Raw genomic sequence first — 15,739 nt, 5'->3', positions numbered from 1 at the left:
GTTAAATTGTTGCGTCATACGGGTGCCCTCTAATGATTTTGTGTTTAGCATAATCAAAACCACGGATGGAAGAGATCTGGGCCTCTGTTTCATCCAATTCATAGGCAAGTGTCAAAGCTAAATCCTCATTTATACTTATAGTTGGGAAAATGTGTCCTAATGAGAAGTATTTGGTGGTAATTTCCTAAAACTCTATATAAGGTACCATGAAAGCTTATTTCTCTTATTTCTGTCTTTGGAAGTTTTATTCTTGTATTTTGGGTAGTTTTCTCTCCCATTCTATATGTCTCTTTACTTGTGGATGTCACATGCCTTCTGTATGTCCATGTTCATCTCTACCATGGAAACTCATTTTGTGTTATGAGTCTCTCCTCCTTTACTTATGCCCATTATTTGGTTTTGCTTCCTACTGTGTAGAACTTGACAGGATTCTAAATTCTAGCTAATTAAAATCTGTCATTTTTTTTGTAGAAATTTATACTCGGTCTAAATTTTACATGTGAGTTAATTAAATTTATATTTCTATTTGTATTTGTAGATTCAAGTCATGCTTTATTTATAGTATGTGCATGGCTGATGCTTACTGTGGATTTGTGAACATCAGTGAGAAAAATATTTCCATTAAAAGTAAAATTTTAAAATATGATAGAGGATTATGGTTTGAGGTAATCCCAAGATGGGTAGATTTAATTAGGCAAAAAGCATACCAAAAAATATGTAGATTACTAGGGGTCCTCAAACTACGGCCCGCCGGCCACATGCAAATACAAATATTGTATTTGTTCCCGTTTTGTTTTTTTACTTCAAAATAAGATATGTGCAGTGTGCATAGGAATTTGTTCATAGGGTTTTTTGTTGTTGTTTTTTTTAAATATATTTTATTGATTTTTTTACAGAGAGGAAGGGAGAGGGATAGAGAGTTAGAAACATCGATGAGAGAGAAACATCGATCAGCCGCCTCCTGCACACCCCCTACTGGGGATGTGCCCGCAACCCAGGTACATGCCCTTGACCGGAATCGAACCTGGGACCTTTCAGTCCGCAGGCCGACGCTCTATCCACTGAGCCAAACCGGTTTCGGCCATAGTTTTTTTTAAACTATAGTCGGGCCCTCCAACGGTCTGAGGGACAGTGAACTGGCCCCCTGTTTAACAAGTTTGAGGACCCCTGACCTAAACCTATAAACATAGCTCTTTACTGAGCTAAAGTTTTAATGAAGGGGATGTGAACTAAGACTTGTACGCATTTAGCTATTTGTATTCCTTATTAAGGTTATTATATTTGGTGGTGACTTCTCGGAAAGCTTTCTTCTCTTATTTGATCCTTGCTAAAGTCCATGTCATCTCTTCATAGTACCGCAGACAACTACTAAGAAGTCACTGTGGTAATAAATTTTGTGCCGAGCCTGGGTATGGAATAGAAAGTTGCTAAGTTTTCTAAGGAGAAAAGCACTTCCTCCATCAATGATTCAGGCTTGTCCAGCAGCTAGTAGCTGGAAGCTGGGGGCTGCAGCTGCCCCCTTGCTTCTGTAGCAGAGAAATGTAGAAGTAGTGAAAAGGGAAACAGATCATGGGGGAATAACACGACCATGAGGAATAACAGACACTTGGAGTGTCCTGTTTAGATAGGAGTTGAAACAGAGCTGTTGGGTAGATGTTGAAGGGAAAGGTTTGAGCACACTTTGGGAAGTTGGACGCCAGCTTGGTTTGGTTTTTTTAAACCAAAGGTGGGTATGAATGTAGGGGAGATATGAGACTTGACTGAGGACATTTGGACTTGGATGATCTTTATGGTCTCTTCCAAAGCTGAAATGCTTCAAATCTAAAATCTGTAAATGAAAAATTCAAATACATTTTTAAAAAATTTTTTATGTATTGATTTTAGAGAGAGGAAGGGAGAGAAACATCAATTTGTTGTTCCACTTATTTATGCATTCATTGGTTGATTCTTGTATGTGCCCTGATCGGGGATGGAACCGGCAATCTTGGTATATCAGGACGATGCTCTAACCAACTGAGCTACCAAGCCAGGGCCAAGTACATTTTATTATGGCTACTAAAAATGCAACAATAGTATGAATATTCCTGGCATTCTGGTATCTGATTTTAGAAATCCAGTCCTTGAAAATATAATTTGTTCTTAAATAGTTAAAAGTATTAAAGAGGAGCAAAGGTAATTTGCTATAAATCAACCTCTGCAAGTAATATCCGAATTTAGTCATGACTTTAATATTGGCTTTCGAACATAACATTTCTGGGTATGTCCATCTTTATAAATGCTGTACTGTTATGCAATTATAAAGTGTCCTGTTTCTATGTATGGAAATTTCACAGTAGAATGATAGGCTTGGAAAGTATAGATAACAATAATTAAGGAGATTTATTTAGATTTACAAACTTTGGCCTAGTTAAGTTTAAAGAAACCATTCGTTCCCCACACCCTCAAAGTCAGTCAAGATGATATGTGCAATTAAAAATATGTGAACTGCATACTTAATTTAGTACTGGTTATAATTATTAATGTAGAAAACCAGGTACAAAACAAATTCTAAACACATGCACATAACTAAATTTAATTGACCAAACAATTATTTGATATCCACAAGATGTAAAGTACAATGAGGATTCAAAAGTGAACACAATCCTTCAGAAAGCTGACTGTCATAAAGGAGATAAGACATACACACAAATGAATGTAATACAAGGCCTAACTTAAAAGTGATGAAAGAAATTCCTATTAAAGCACAAGGAAAGAGAAAATTTCAGATAAAGCAATGATAAACTATTTTATACCATAAATGGGCCTTCTGCTTTCAAAAACAACAACCCATAAACTGGATTCAGAATCCAATGGGGGAGTGGGGATAGCGGGGGGAAAGTGAGACGAAAAGTGAAAAAAAAGGAATCCAATGGGTTTTTACCTGGAGCTGAGAGTTCAAGACAAAGTGGTTCCCAGACCAGTAACATTAGCATCACCTGGGAACCTGTTAGAAATGCAAATTCATATATATATTTCAGAGAGGAAGAGAGAGGGAGAAAGAGAAACATCAATGAAGAAAATCATTGATCGGCTGCCTCCTGCATGCCCCCTACCCGCAACCTGGGCATGTGCATAGGTTGATGCTCAACCACTGAACACCAGCCAGGCAAAATGCACATTCTTGGGACCAATTCCAAGTTACTAAACCCTGGGAATGGGGCTCAGCAGTCTGTGTTTTAACAAGTGATTCTGATGCACACTATAAAGTTTGAGAATCACTGGTTTAGAAAATTGAATATTTAATAATGTGTAAGATTAGCCTATGGGAAATAAGCAAATTCTAGCCTAAAACATTTCTCACAAGTTACTCTGGAGAAGTCGAGAATGGATAGGCCGCAATGAAAATCCCTCAATCAGTTGAGAAACAATTGAAAATCTAACTCCAATGAGAAGTCAACAATAATCTTAATTAGTGATTTTTATGTGCATGTTATACAATTATATAGGCAATTAATTGTCTTTTAGTATTTAATGCACATAGAAAATTAACATTTTTGAATCCTAAATCATATTTATATGTTAGTGAAATTTTCCCCATAGCGGGGAACACTGACTTTAACAACATCTGTTTTCTTAGAAGGAATACTCAGCTAACTGAGCAGTTTGATTTTTTTAGTGTCATTAGATGACTAATAGCTAATTATCTTAGGGCATGTATAAACATCACCACTAAGAATGAAAAAAATGCATGTACACTCCATGCTGCAGAAATGCAATAATGACACTTCCAAAATGCAAGCACATTGCTTCAGGCCTCTGGTTTGCCCTAAAAGATCCCTTTAAAACTACTAACGAGACAAGTGCAGACTCCTGGGCTGTTCTGTAGAGGCCACACTTCACACCTCTAGTCTCACCACAGTCCTCCCCAGCCCACCCTCTTTACCAAATCTTTCTTGCTCAAGGTGCTTCTCGGGGCTCTTTCTCAAACCAGAACATGATTTTGTAAAACTTCTTTGAAAAGCAGTTTATTTCTGACCATTGAAATTATAGAACACTGCTGGGAATTACCAGCACTGGGGAAGCTTGTTACATAAATGAGAATAGCTCCATTTTTTTTTTCTGGTGTATGAGGCCTTCTGGCTCCAGGTCTCATCAGTCATTGATTTGTCTTATTTTAGGGGGTCCCTTATGAATGACAACATGAAGCTACTTTGATGCTGGCTATGGCCTATTTTCAAAGTTCCCCAGAACCCTGAGAGATAGATCAAAGGAACTCTATGACCAGAAAAATCTCCCCAACCAGAATTTTTAGAAGTAGAATTGAACACTTCGGAGTTGGAGGAGACCTTAAAAACCATTCAGTCTGGCTCTCATTTAACAGAAGAGAAACACTGAGGGCATGCTTGATCCATGGTGCATTTATGAGTAAGCGCACTGAATGGACATTCAGCAGCCTGGCCAAGGAGACATGGTAGAGGACCAGGAAAAGCGGGAGAAGACTCAGGAAGTCAGAGGCTGCCTTTAAAGGACTGGCTCTCAACTTTTTGTGTGTGTGAAAATTACCTGGGATGCTTATTTAAATGCAAACTCCCAAGCTACATTCCTAAACCAATTTTCCTGGACTGCCTACCAGCTGGTCTTTTATATAAGAGAGAAATAAACCATTTAGTTTTAGCCATTGTTATTTGGCAGCTGTTACAGTAACTTAACCAACATCCTAATGGTTCTAGAGGCGGTTATTAGCAGTGCTTCCTGTGGTAGCCGCGAATTACATCCCTTTAAAAGATATTACATGGTGTCGCTTTTCCACCTCCTCCTGGGCTGTGTCTGCCAGAGTCTCCAAAAAGTTCTCACTCCTGGGAGGGTACCCTCTTAGGATGCTGCTATGGAAAATGCCATCTCTGCTTTCCAGCTTTGCCCACCCGTAGGTACCCAGAAGACTTCATGCATTCAGTTATTCTCTTATTCACTGTTTATGGGGTTCTTCACATGTGGCAGTCCTGTTTTAAGCACCAGGAATACAGCAGTGAACAGAACAGATAAGCTTTATTTTCTCAGGAGGCCGACATTCTAGAAGGGCAATAAAGATACAATATTACCAAATAATAAGCCAATTTCAGGGATTTACAAAGTAAAACAACAGTCTGAAATTCATCTTCATTTGCTCTGTAAGGTCACAGAGGCAAACTGAGTCTCAGTCACATTGCTTGGTATCTAATGGTCTCTGCGGTAACCAGCCTCAAAGATGACCCCCAATAATCCTTGTCTCTTAATTGCCTCAGACTAAAGGAGACACATTATTTCCTCCTACATTCCTTTGGTGAGGATTAGTCCCATGAACATACCTAGATGCATGGGGGATGGGAAATAGAGAGAAACACATGTATACTTTTTGAACACTAACAGTATCTTGCCAACATACTCATCAAAAAAATTGAAATAAGTAAAAAACATAAAGTAGAAAATAAAATGACTGTTGTCATTCATTCAAGTAACACATCTTTATTGATCTCCTACGGTGAGCCCAACCCTGTCCTAGATGTGCTGGATATAGTTCCTAACTTCATGTAGCTTTCAGTTTGAGTGTGTGTGTCTCCTCCTGTGTTTGTAAACTGCCTCCACCACACATAGCTATGTGATTTCTTGCAAATGAAACTCCCAAAGACTTAGGTTCCTCATTTGCAAAATGGGTATAATAACAGTACCTAATTTATAGGATTGTTGTGGTGATTAATTTGGTAATATACATTAAATGACTTGGAACAAGCACTCAAAATATCTACTACTGCCCAGCCAGTGTAGCTCAGTGGTTGAGCGTCAACCCATGAACCAAGAGGTCACCAGTTAATTCCTCGTCAGGGCACATGCCAGGTTGTGGGCTCAGTCCCCAATAGGGTCATGCAGGAGGCAGCCTATCGATGTTTCTCTCTCATCGATGTTTCTCTCTGTCCTTTTCCCTTCCGCTCTCTACAAAATCAGTAAAAACATATTTTTTAAAAAATCTATTCCTATATGCATATACAAATATTTGCTTTTATATAAATAGTATTACACTACAGTACTTATATGAGACTATTGTATCGTTTACTTCTTAAACTCTTTCAATAAGATTTATTTTTCTATTTAAAACATAGAAGATGAAGTTTATCATTTCACTGCTTTATGGTATTCTGTCATCTGTATTTATCCTAATATATCTGGCCAAGAGCTTGATGGACATGGGGTATATAAATGGGCATATGCAAATTAATTAATGTACTCGTTTTTCTGGAGAATGGATCCAAAAATTAGTTATATTCTAAATGATTCATAATTGAAAAGCAGAACTGTTATTTAAATGGATCAATCCTTGACCTTGATCATGTAATTTCACCTTTTTGTGCTCCCGTCTATCTGCATGTTTAGTTAAATCACTTCTCTCTTTCCTAGAAATGTGAAAGCTTTCTAGAAAACGCAGACAGAAACAAACACAGAACCAAAACCAACAGTTTTACCAGGATTAAGTGTAATGGTTCCATTTTACTTCCAGCTCGTATGCGGAGCAGGACTGCCAGCCTCTACGCTTGAGTTTTGTTAAACTACCTCGGTTACCTTCCTGGCTCAGGCTTCAAAAATCAAGAGTTTCTGCACTGTCTTCATGAGGCCTATTTCTTTGTCTCTACAGCAGTGGTTCTCAACCTTCCTCATGCCACGACCCTTGTTCCTCATGTTGTGGTGACCCCCACTTTCATTGTTACAAATTGAACATAATTAAAGCATAGTGATTAATCACAAAAACAGTATGTAATTATATATGTGTTTTCCCATGGTCTTAGGCGACCCCTGAGAAAGGGTCATTCAACCCCCAAAGGGATCGCGACCCACAGGTTGAGAACCACTGCTCTACAGAGTGTGCCCTCATGTAGACTTTCCTCCCTCTATGTACATTCTAAAGCACCACCCTTGAGGAGATACATATGCTCCATTAAACACTTGTAAAGTACCCTCTACGTGTGCTCTCAGCCCTACAATTTAATGTTGCTATCGAGATCATCTAAATTTGTGATTTAAAAAATGTACTCTCCGAATACCAGTGATTTCTTATATTAAACTGGGGCAGATAAAATCTTTTAAGAGGAAAAAATTCAACTACCCATTTTGATTTTGAGGATTTCAGTTCTGAGATCCACACTGAGGCACAAAGGCCTGGATGATCATAGACAAATCACTTCACTTCTCTGAGATCAATTTCCCTATCTATAAATGAGAGAGAGATAAAGAGGTTTCCAAATGTAATTCCTTAGAGCCCCTGGTGACTGATGAAATGCCTTAGGAGTCTCCTTGTTGCTTCTGTTTCATATCCTGAGCTTCTCTGATCATCACCAACCAACTGGATGGTTCCTTTCACTTCTGTTATGTCTGTATCAGGTGAATTACAAGCATAATCCATTGCCTCTCAGAGCCATTGGTTGATACACAAGGTTTCAATGCACAGTGTTGAAAACAGAAAATGGGAGAAGCCACAGGGAGGAGAGGGAGAGAGATCAAGGAAGATTGGGAAAGGAAGAAACAAGTCCACCTGCCTAATAATGTGACACATGCAGAGGACTTCCTCTTCAGGCAGACCCCATGGGGAGCTTTCAGCTGAAAGATTTACCCACAAAGAGAGCTGGAATTTCAATGCAGATTCTGTCCCTGGCAGAACAGCTGATACTGTTCCAGTTCATGGAAGACTATACTGCGTGGTTGATACATCTCTGCCTATAGAAGGGAAATTCAGACTCTTGATCTGCTACCAACTAATGGCATGATTTTAGGCAAGTCATGTAACTCTCTGAGGGTCAGTTTCTCTAGGCAATGAGGGAGATGATCTCTGGAGGTACTTTTCTGCTTGAAAATAGCATGATTCTCAGGAACACTTGTGTACATAGCCAACTGTTCTGGTTTATCTGTGACTAAGCAGAACTACCCCAACACTTACTGCTATAAAATAACAACCATCGTTGTGTGCTCCCATATTCTGCGAGACAGGAATTCACACAGGACACAATGGGGATGCCTGGTATCATACAGTCTTGGATTTCAGTTGGGAATCACTCAGCTGGGGGTGACTCAAATGCCTCTGGAGACTGCCTCATTGACATGCCTGGCGCCTGGGCTAGAAGACTTGAAGTCTGGGCTAAGTAGAGTGTGTCACCCAGAGCACCTGGCCTCCTCATGTGACTTGAGCTTCATAAAACATGGCAACTGGGTTGCCAGAGGGAATATCTTGAGATTGACCATCCATTCCAATAAGGAACATTTTAAAACAGGTGAAATCTACATGGCCTTTTCATAGATAGCCTTAGAAGTCACTTGGTAACAATTCTACTATATTTTATTGGTTACAAGCAAATCACTGAGGTCCAAGAGAAGGAAAAGTAGAAAGACAAATTCATTGCTGGGGTCATAGCAAGTTCACATTGCAAAAGAGCTGTCTCTGCTGCCATTATTGGAAAAGTACAGTCTGTCAGCCTCTGTACTCTGGCAACAATAGTTCACACCCCTCTCACATACAAAGCAACTTCACCCCTTCCTCAGGATCCCCAAAGCCTCATCCTCAAGATTTTACTTATTTGTTCGTTTGTTTTAATATTTTAAAATTTATTTCAGAGAGGAAGAGAAGGAGAGAGAGAGAAAACATCAATGATGAAAGAATCATTGATCGGCTGCTTCCTGCTCGCCCCACATGGGGGACTGAGTCCGCAACCAAGGCAGCCACACCGGCCGGGCCATCTTCAAGAAATTTAAAGTTTGCATCAATTCAGAGTCCAAGACCTTACTATCTAGTCAGTTTCTGGTGCTGATAAGGCCTCTCAGGTGCCCTTCTCAGGTATGGCCCCTTTAGTATATCCTTTCAATCTGAAGACCTGTGTATTAAAGAGACAAAGTGGTGTCTTAAGCGTCTTGAAGTGTCTATTATCTATCTGAAAGGGTTCACAAGAAACAATCTGAAATCTTTCTGAGGTTTCAAAGTCACATCATTGGCTTTGTCTTTATTCAGAGACTGTCTTCCTACCTGCACCCTAAATCTGACCTTTGCACTAAGGACTTTTCTTACTTTGAGAATGCTTTGCTGACTAGAAAGACTGACTTGAGCCCTCTATACTTCCTCTAACTTTTGCTGGAAAATTGAACACTTCCTTTTTCTCTAGCCATATTGTATCATCAGTAATTAAAAGAAACCAGTTGCACCCTGGCCGGTTTGGTTCAGTGGATAGAGCATTGGCCTGTGGACTGAAGGGTCCCAGTCCAGCGCCCATACTTCAGTTGCATGCTCAATCCCGCCCCTGGTCAGGATGCATGTGGGAGGCAACCAATTGATGTGTCTCTCTCACATCAATGTTTCTTTCTCTGTCTCTCCCTTCCCTTCCACTCTCTTTAAAAAGCAAAAAAAATCAATGGGAAAATATCCTCAGGTGAGGACTAACAACAAAACAAAAAATAATAATAATAATAAAAAGAAAGAAAGAAAGAAAAAGAGAGAGAGGGGAAGGAAGAAAGGAAGAAAGAAACCAGTTGGCACTTTCTTCTTAGCCAAATCCACTAGTTCATTTGGTATATTTTCTATTTCTCTTGTTACTGCAGGTGACAGTGTTGCTAAACATTTGGATACAACTTAGCAAGTTCCCCTTATTTCCACCCTCCAATAATAATTTCCTCCTTGTCTTAGCCTTCATTGACAGTCTTCTCAAAGTCCATACAGATTTCACTAACTTCTCAAGGCCGTTTGAACTTGAGAGCCTGCATATGCAAACAGATAATGGACAGACAATATATAAAAATGAAATTGTGACCCACAATCTGCAGCAACCAGCCTAGGAAGTCAACCCATTACCTACAGTAACCAGCCGGGAAGCCTGCCTGCTGTAAGTCAGACGTGGAGGAAGTCAGACTGCTATCTTTAGCAACAATCCAGGAAACCAAACAAGAGCCCCTGTAACAACCCAAAATGATCAGGTTAATAATTAACTAACAGCAGACAGTTTCCCTAATTTTTGTCCCTGCTTCCAATTTAGGAAAGACCGGAGAAAGCCAAATATGCATCCTAACCAATCACATAGGACATCCCACCTCTCGTTAGCCTACAGCTTCCCCAGGCCAACCCTCTCCAATCAGGGCGTACATGAAGTCTTCCATTTTTCCCACTGTAAAGCTATCCCACTTCTTTCTCTGCCTTTGAGTTTCTGCCAAAAATGAAAGTGATGGTGGCTGATTCCCTAACTACAGCAAGTTCTGAATAACCTTTGATTGATCTCATTTGGCTGGTTTTCCTTTATTTCCACATGCTTCTTTCTGCTACCGAGTCAAAAGCCAATGATTTATGGTTTGTTTGTTTGTTTGTTTGTTTGTTTGGGGGGGGGGGTTGTTATAAAAGAATACCACTTCCTGGTACCAAATTCTATTCTGGTTACCTGTTGCTACATAAAAACTACCCCAAAACTTCGTGGCTTAAGAGAACAGTCATTTTATTATGCTCACTGGATTAGGAATTCAGACAGGACAAACAAGGATGCCTTGTCTCTGCTCCACAATATCTGGGGCCTCAGCTGGGAAAACTCAAATGACTGGGGAAGGGACTCACCTGGAGGTTGCCTCCTTGACATGTACTGATGCTCCGGCTGGGGTGACTTGAAGACTGGGCTCAACTGGCTTGGCAACCAGAGACTTGGGCTCCTCACAGCATGGGGGCAGGGCCTGTGAGGGAGAGGCAGTGTCTGGGGAGGTGCGCCAAGACCATGAGTTTTAGAGAAAGGTGGAAGCTGCACATCCTTTTCTAATCTAGCCTTAAAAGTCACATTTGTTGGTTCAAGAGAGTCACTAAGGCTAACCAAGATTTAAGGGGAGGGAATGAGACTGGCCTCTTAATGGAAGTGACAAAGACCCTCTGCACACGTATACGTGGAATAGGAGATACCGCTGCAGGCATTTTTGGTAACTATGATTTGCCACTCCAGGCCACCCCTTCCTGACATCCATCTGCTCATTCATTCCTACTTACTTATTTTTCCTCTGCTTCCTTTCAAAAAGAATTTGAGGACCCTCGGTTGTAGTTAGGAGATGGGCTGGTGGGCATGGAAACAAAACAAAGGAAGTTGGTTAATCTCAGGTGCTAAAATAATCTCATACAGGTATTCATTTATTCATTCCACAAGTATTTTTTAAGCATTAACAAGGGGTCACCCACTTTGATCCGCTAAGGAGATATGACACAGGTCCTGTTCTCATGAAGCTTAAACCCAGTTGGGGAGGCAGACATTGTAAAACAATTCCACAAATAAATAACTGCAAGGATACTAATCTCATACGTGTCATGCAGCAATGGTCTAGGAGCAACACAGGAATTAGAGGTTTCCCTGAAAAAAAGAGACTTTTGAGCTATTAATACAAAGATGAGAAAAAAGTCAGGTAACTCAACCAGGGTGTTGCAAAGCATGTTACATGAATCACTAGTGGACAGAGATATATTATTATTGTCCTTATGATGTATTTATTCTGTGCAATTTATGACAGGTGATAATGGTTTTTCTGTTTTTGTTAGTGAAGTTTCCTTCTTAAATAAATATTAAGTTTAGCAAAGTTGTCAACTTAAAAAAAAAAAAGGATGGTGGGTAAAATAATAGGGTAGGTGTTACACAAAAAAAATGGCAGACACTATGTAGGTGAGATGTGGACACCTGAAGTTTAGTGAATACTGGACTTGGTGTTGGGAGGTGAGGGGGGAGGGGAGGGAGTCATGGGCAGTAAAGGGAGCATCACAATGCAAAAGCTCTGAGGTGGAAGAGTGAAGGTTCCAAGAAACAGAACGATGGCCAATGTGGCTTGAGCAGAAAGTGAGAGAGAGTTGCTGACAAAGAGCCAGGAGAGGCCTGCAGAACCTTGATATTCAGGGACCTTAGTTCAGAACTGAAACCTTGAAAAATCAAAATGGGCAACTGTACTTGTTTTCCTTTAGTACAAAAATCACTGATATTTGAATAGTAGATTTGTAATAGAACAGATTTAGTCTACATAGATAGCAGCAATATTAACTTGCAGTGTCTGAGAGCTAGTATTCCCATTGGAAATAGTGTTGTTCAACATGTTTTAATTATCCTAAAAGCAATGGGACATCATTAAAGAATTTGGGAAAGGGAAATGATAAACCTAGTTTGTGAGTTTTTTTAAAAAAATTATTTTTATTAATGTAATTCATGCACTAAAAATTGTATAGAAGAACTAATCTATATACATAAAAGGCTAATATGCAAAGTGTCCCCTCGGGAGTTCGACCAGGAGACTGGGCGTTCGCTCACTTGCTATGATGTGTACTGACCACCAGGGGGCAGCGTGGAATGAAGGAAGACCCCAGCCAGCAGCCAGAAGGCCCCAATCAGCCCTGATTGCCAGCCAGGCCTAGGGATCTTACCTGTGCATGAATTTCGTGCACCAGGCTTCTAGTAATAATAATAAGCAAATGCTGCTCACCAACCTCTTTCCCACAGAAGCAATCACTTTAACACTTTTCAGGTTTTGTTCTTCTGATAGTTTCCTTCTTACTTAAAAAAAAAAAAAATGCTTAAATCGCCATTACTTGATTTGTCAAGTTTGGACATCGTACTGTATACATGTGCTTGCTTAGATTTCCTCAGACTCTCCTTTCTCCCAGTCTCAGCTTGCCCCACTATTAATAACTTCCAATTACCATTGTTAACTAGTCTTGTTTTATTTATTTAAATAATAGCATTATATTTAGTGTTTATATTGATCTCTGGCATCCTGCTTTTGAGAATAACTTAATACATATTTGAAATAAAAGTGAGAAATAACTTCATTAATTTTATTAGGCAACGTATAATCACATTTATTTATTTGATGAAATTGAAATGGTTAGCCAGCTAAACAAACAAACAAACTCTAATTTGAATACAGCAACTATTGTTTAATAGGAGATAGACAATACTTAACATTTTATAAATTGAGGATTAACTGTAATTGAAATAAATATTTTATGATATGATCTAATAAAATAGGAATTAGCAACATTATTTAATAATGTACACCCAATCTGAAAGAAATCACGTAAAAGTTTTATCTGATGTATCTTTAAACAATTAGTAGTCCCAGAAATTATTCCAGTTACACTGAAAAGAATCAGGGTTATTAACTTACACTGATTTATTGTTCAAATAACATGGCCCTAAGGATGAATACTAAGAATAACTTAAACAATATTTGCTCATATTTAAATGCATTTAGAAAGCCATTTTAGCATCCAGTATATATATATTTTTTTACCAATCCCCTTTGTTTTCCTGGATTCTCCCCAAGAATGCTCCATGTTCTTGACAATAGTCTGGGATAGAGGAGTCTAGGTCTTTCAACAAAAACTGTTATTACTTTCACCAGCCCACTCTACAATGTGTCACAGCTGAAAACATTTCAATCTGAGTCAAAATACCGTGTCTCTAATGCTGGTTTTACTTTAACTAAAATATACTTAGAGCAGAGAAAGACAAGAAATCCAAAATGTGTACAGTATGATGTCTTGGTCCATCACAAAAAGGTACTACCCTTTGGCTTGTCCCACAAGGTACTTACAAAATGGAGGTCACCTTTGAGATTTGAGATGGGTGAGAGATATGCTTTTTTTTGTAAAGTGAAGGAGAAGCAGGGAAATTTTAGGAAAGAGTCCATATAGATGTTGAGGATCTAGTAGCTGATTCCCTTAAACTATTTTTTAATGCAATTGCCATTTGAAGACCAGTGGTGTAGGAGAGGAGGAGAGCAGATGGACTGAGGGCACGAGGTACAATGATAGGGCAGCACTGATGACCCCCTTGAGGTTAACCATAATGAATTTAAAATGAAACTAGTCATGTGTTTTCCATTAGTCACAGTCTACTGGGCTGATACACGCATGAAGAAGGTAGAAAACCAGATTTAACCAGAGTTGAGGACTTAACCAAGCAAGTAGTTTTGAGAGTTTATTTTTTATTTATTTTTACACACACACACACACCGGTTTCGAGAATTTAAAGATGAGAAAGGAAATGTAATCACAGTGCACTACTAGATTTTACAGTAATGCAATTTAATATAGATTTTAGCTCCTGGCTCATCATACTCGCTAAGTAAGTGTAGTCTGGTGGTCACCACTCCATCTCATTTTCTCTGTGTTGGGGATTTAGACCTTTGTCATTCTTTTATTATCATAATAAATGTGATAAACATGTGCCTTATTTGTCATCTTGAGAAAAAAGTTCTCAAATTGCATTTTTTTTTCTTTTCAAATTCCATTTTAAAAGATCATGCTGGCTCTTGGTTAAAATGGATTTGGTGAGGAAATGAGTGGATGTAGTGGCATTAGGAGACCGTTGCAGTAATCCAAGGAAAGGGTGCTGTTAGCTTGGTCCAAAGTGGTAGAAGTAGAAGCACATGGTGTGGAGAGTTATTCAGACCTACAGTTAACATGACTGGGTTATGGAATGGAAATGGGGAATAAAAAAGAGATATTTGTTCAGTCTCCTTGTTAATGGCCATATTCACTAAGATAAGGAACACCGAAACAGGACAATAATAGTGGTGGGAGATCATTAATGTAGTTTTAGAGCTATTGAGCTTGAAGTACCATTGAGATATCCCAGTAAGAGGTCAAGGAGGCATATATTATATGAGTTTATAGGTGAGGACGAGAAGGAGACATATGTTAGGGAGTCATTGCTAGTATATTGATGGACAGTGAGCCAAATGAATGGGTGAAATCTATTAGGAAATACAGAGTAAGAAGCAAAGGAGGTAGTAGTATATTGTAAAAAATGGCCACATATTCCTCTCGTTTTGGTTTGCATGACTCTTTACAATGTGATTTTGTCTCTCATTAAGAGGAGTTTCTTTCTCCCAACTCTTAAGCCTGGAGCAGCCTTGCAACTTGCTTTGACCAATAAAACATGGTAAAAGTAACACTGTGGGACTATGAGCCTAAATATCAAGAGGCCTTGCAGCTTCTGCTTCTCCTGCCCTGTTAAGAAGCCTGGATTAGCCTTCTTGGGGACAAGTGATAACAAGCTATCACTAACCACCATACTTATGGGAAAGGTCATTTTAGGTAATCCAGGCCTCTGTTTGACATCAGATAGCTGTAGATGCATGAGTGGCTATAGGCAAGAGCACAGAGCCTCTCAGCCAAGCCAAATCCAACTTGCTGACCCATAAAATCATGAACAAATAAAATATTTGCTATTTTAAGCCACTAAGTTTTGAGGTGCAGCAATAGACCACTGATGCAGAAGCCCAGGAAAGTCTTAAGAAACTCCAATATTTAAATATTGGGTAGAGAAACAAAAGCTGGTGAAAAGAAAGGAAAGGAAAGGAAAGGAAAGGAAAGGAAAGGAAAGAAAAGGAAAGAAAAGAAAAGAAAAGAAAAGAAAAGAAAAGAAAAGAAAAGAAAAGAAAAGAAAAAAGAAAAGAAAAAGAATCCCAAGTGTTTGGGGTTTTTTAAAAGAAAAGAAAAAAAAGAACAAAAAGTGAGAGCCAGAGAGAGAGGAAGAAAACCAGTGTCACAGCAGCGAGGAATTGACCCACAGAAATCAAGGAGTGTTTCAAGAATGAGGGAATACCAACAGGGTCAAATATGGCTGAAAGGTTACATCAGATGAGATGAACATTCCTGTTGGATTTAATGACATGAAGGCATGGTCATGGTGACGTTTGGGGCAAAGGAAAATATGATAAGTTCAGTTTAAGACAGAGTGTGGGATGC

The sequence above is a fragment of the Myotis nattereri genome, assembly GCF_964212035.1.
Source record: "Myotis nattereri genome assembly, chromosome: 7".
In the NCBI taxonomy this organism is placed as follows: Eukaryota; Metazoa; Chordata; class Mammalia; order Chiroptera; family Vespertilionidae; genus Myotis; species Myotis nattereri.
Note: the sequence above shows the minus strand (reverse complement) of the source record.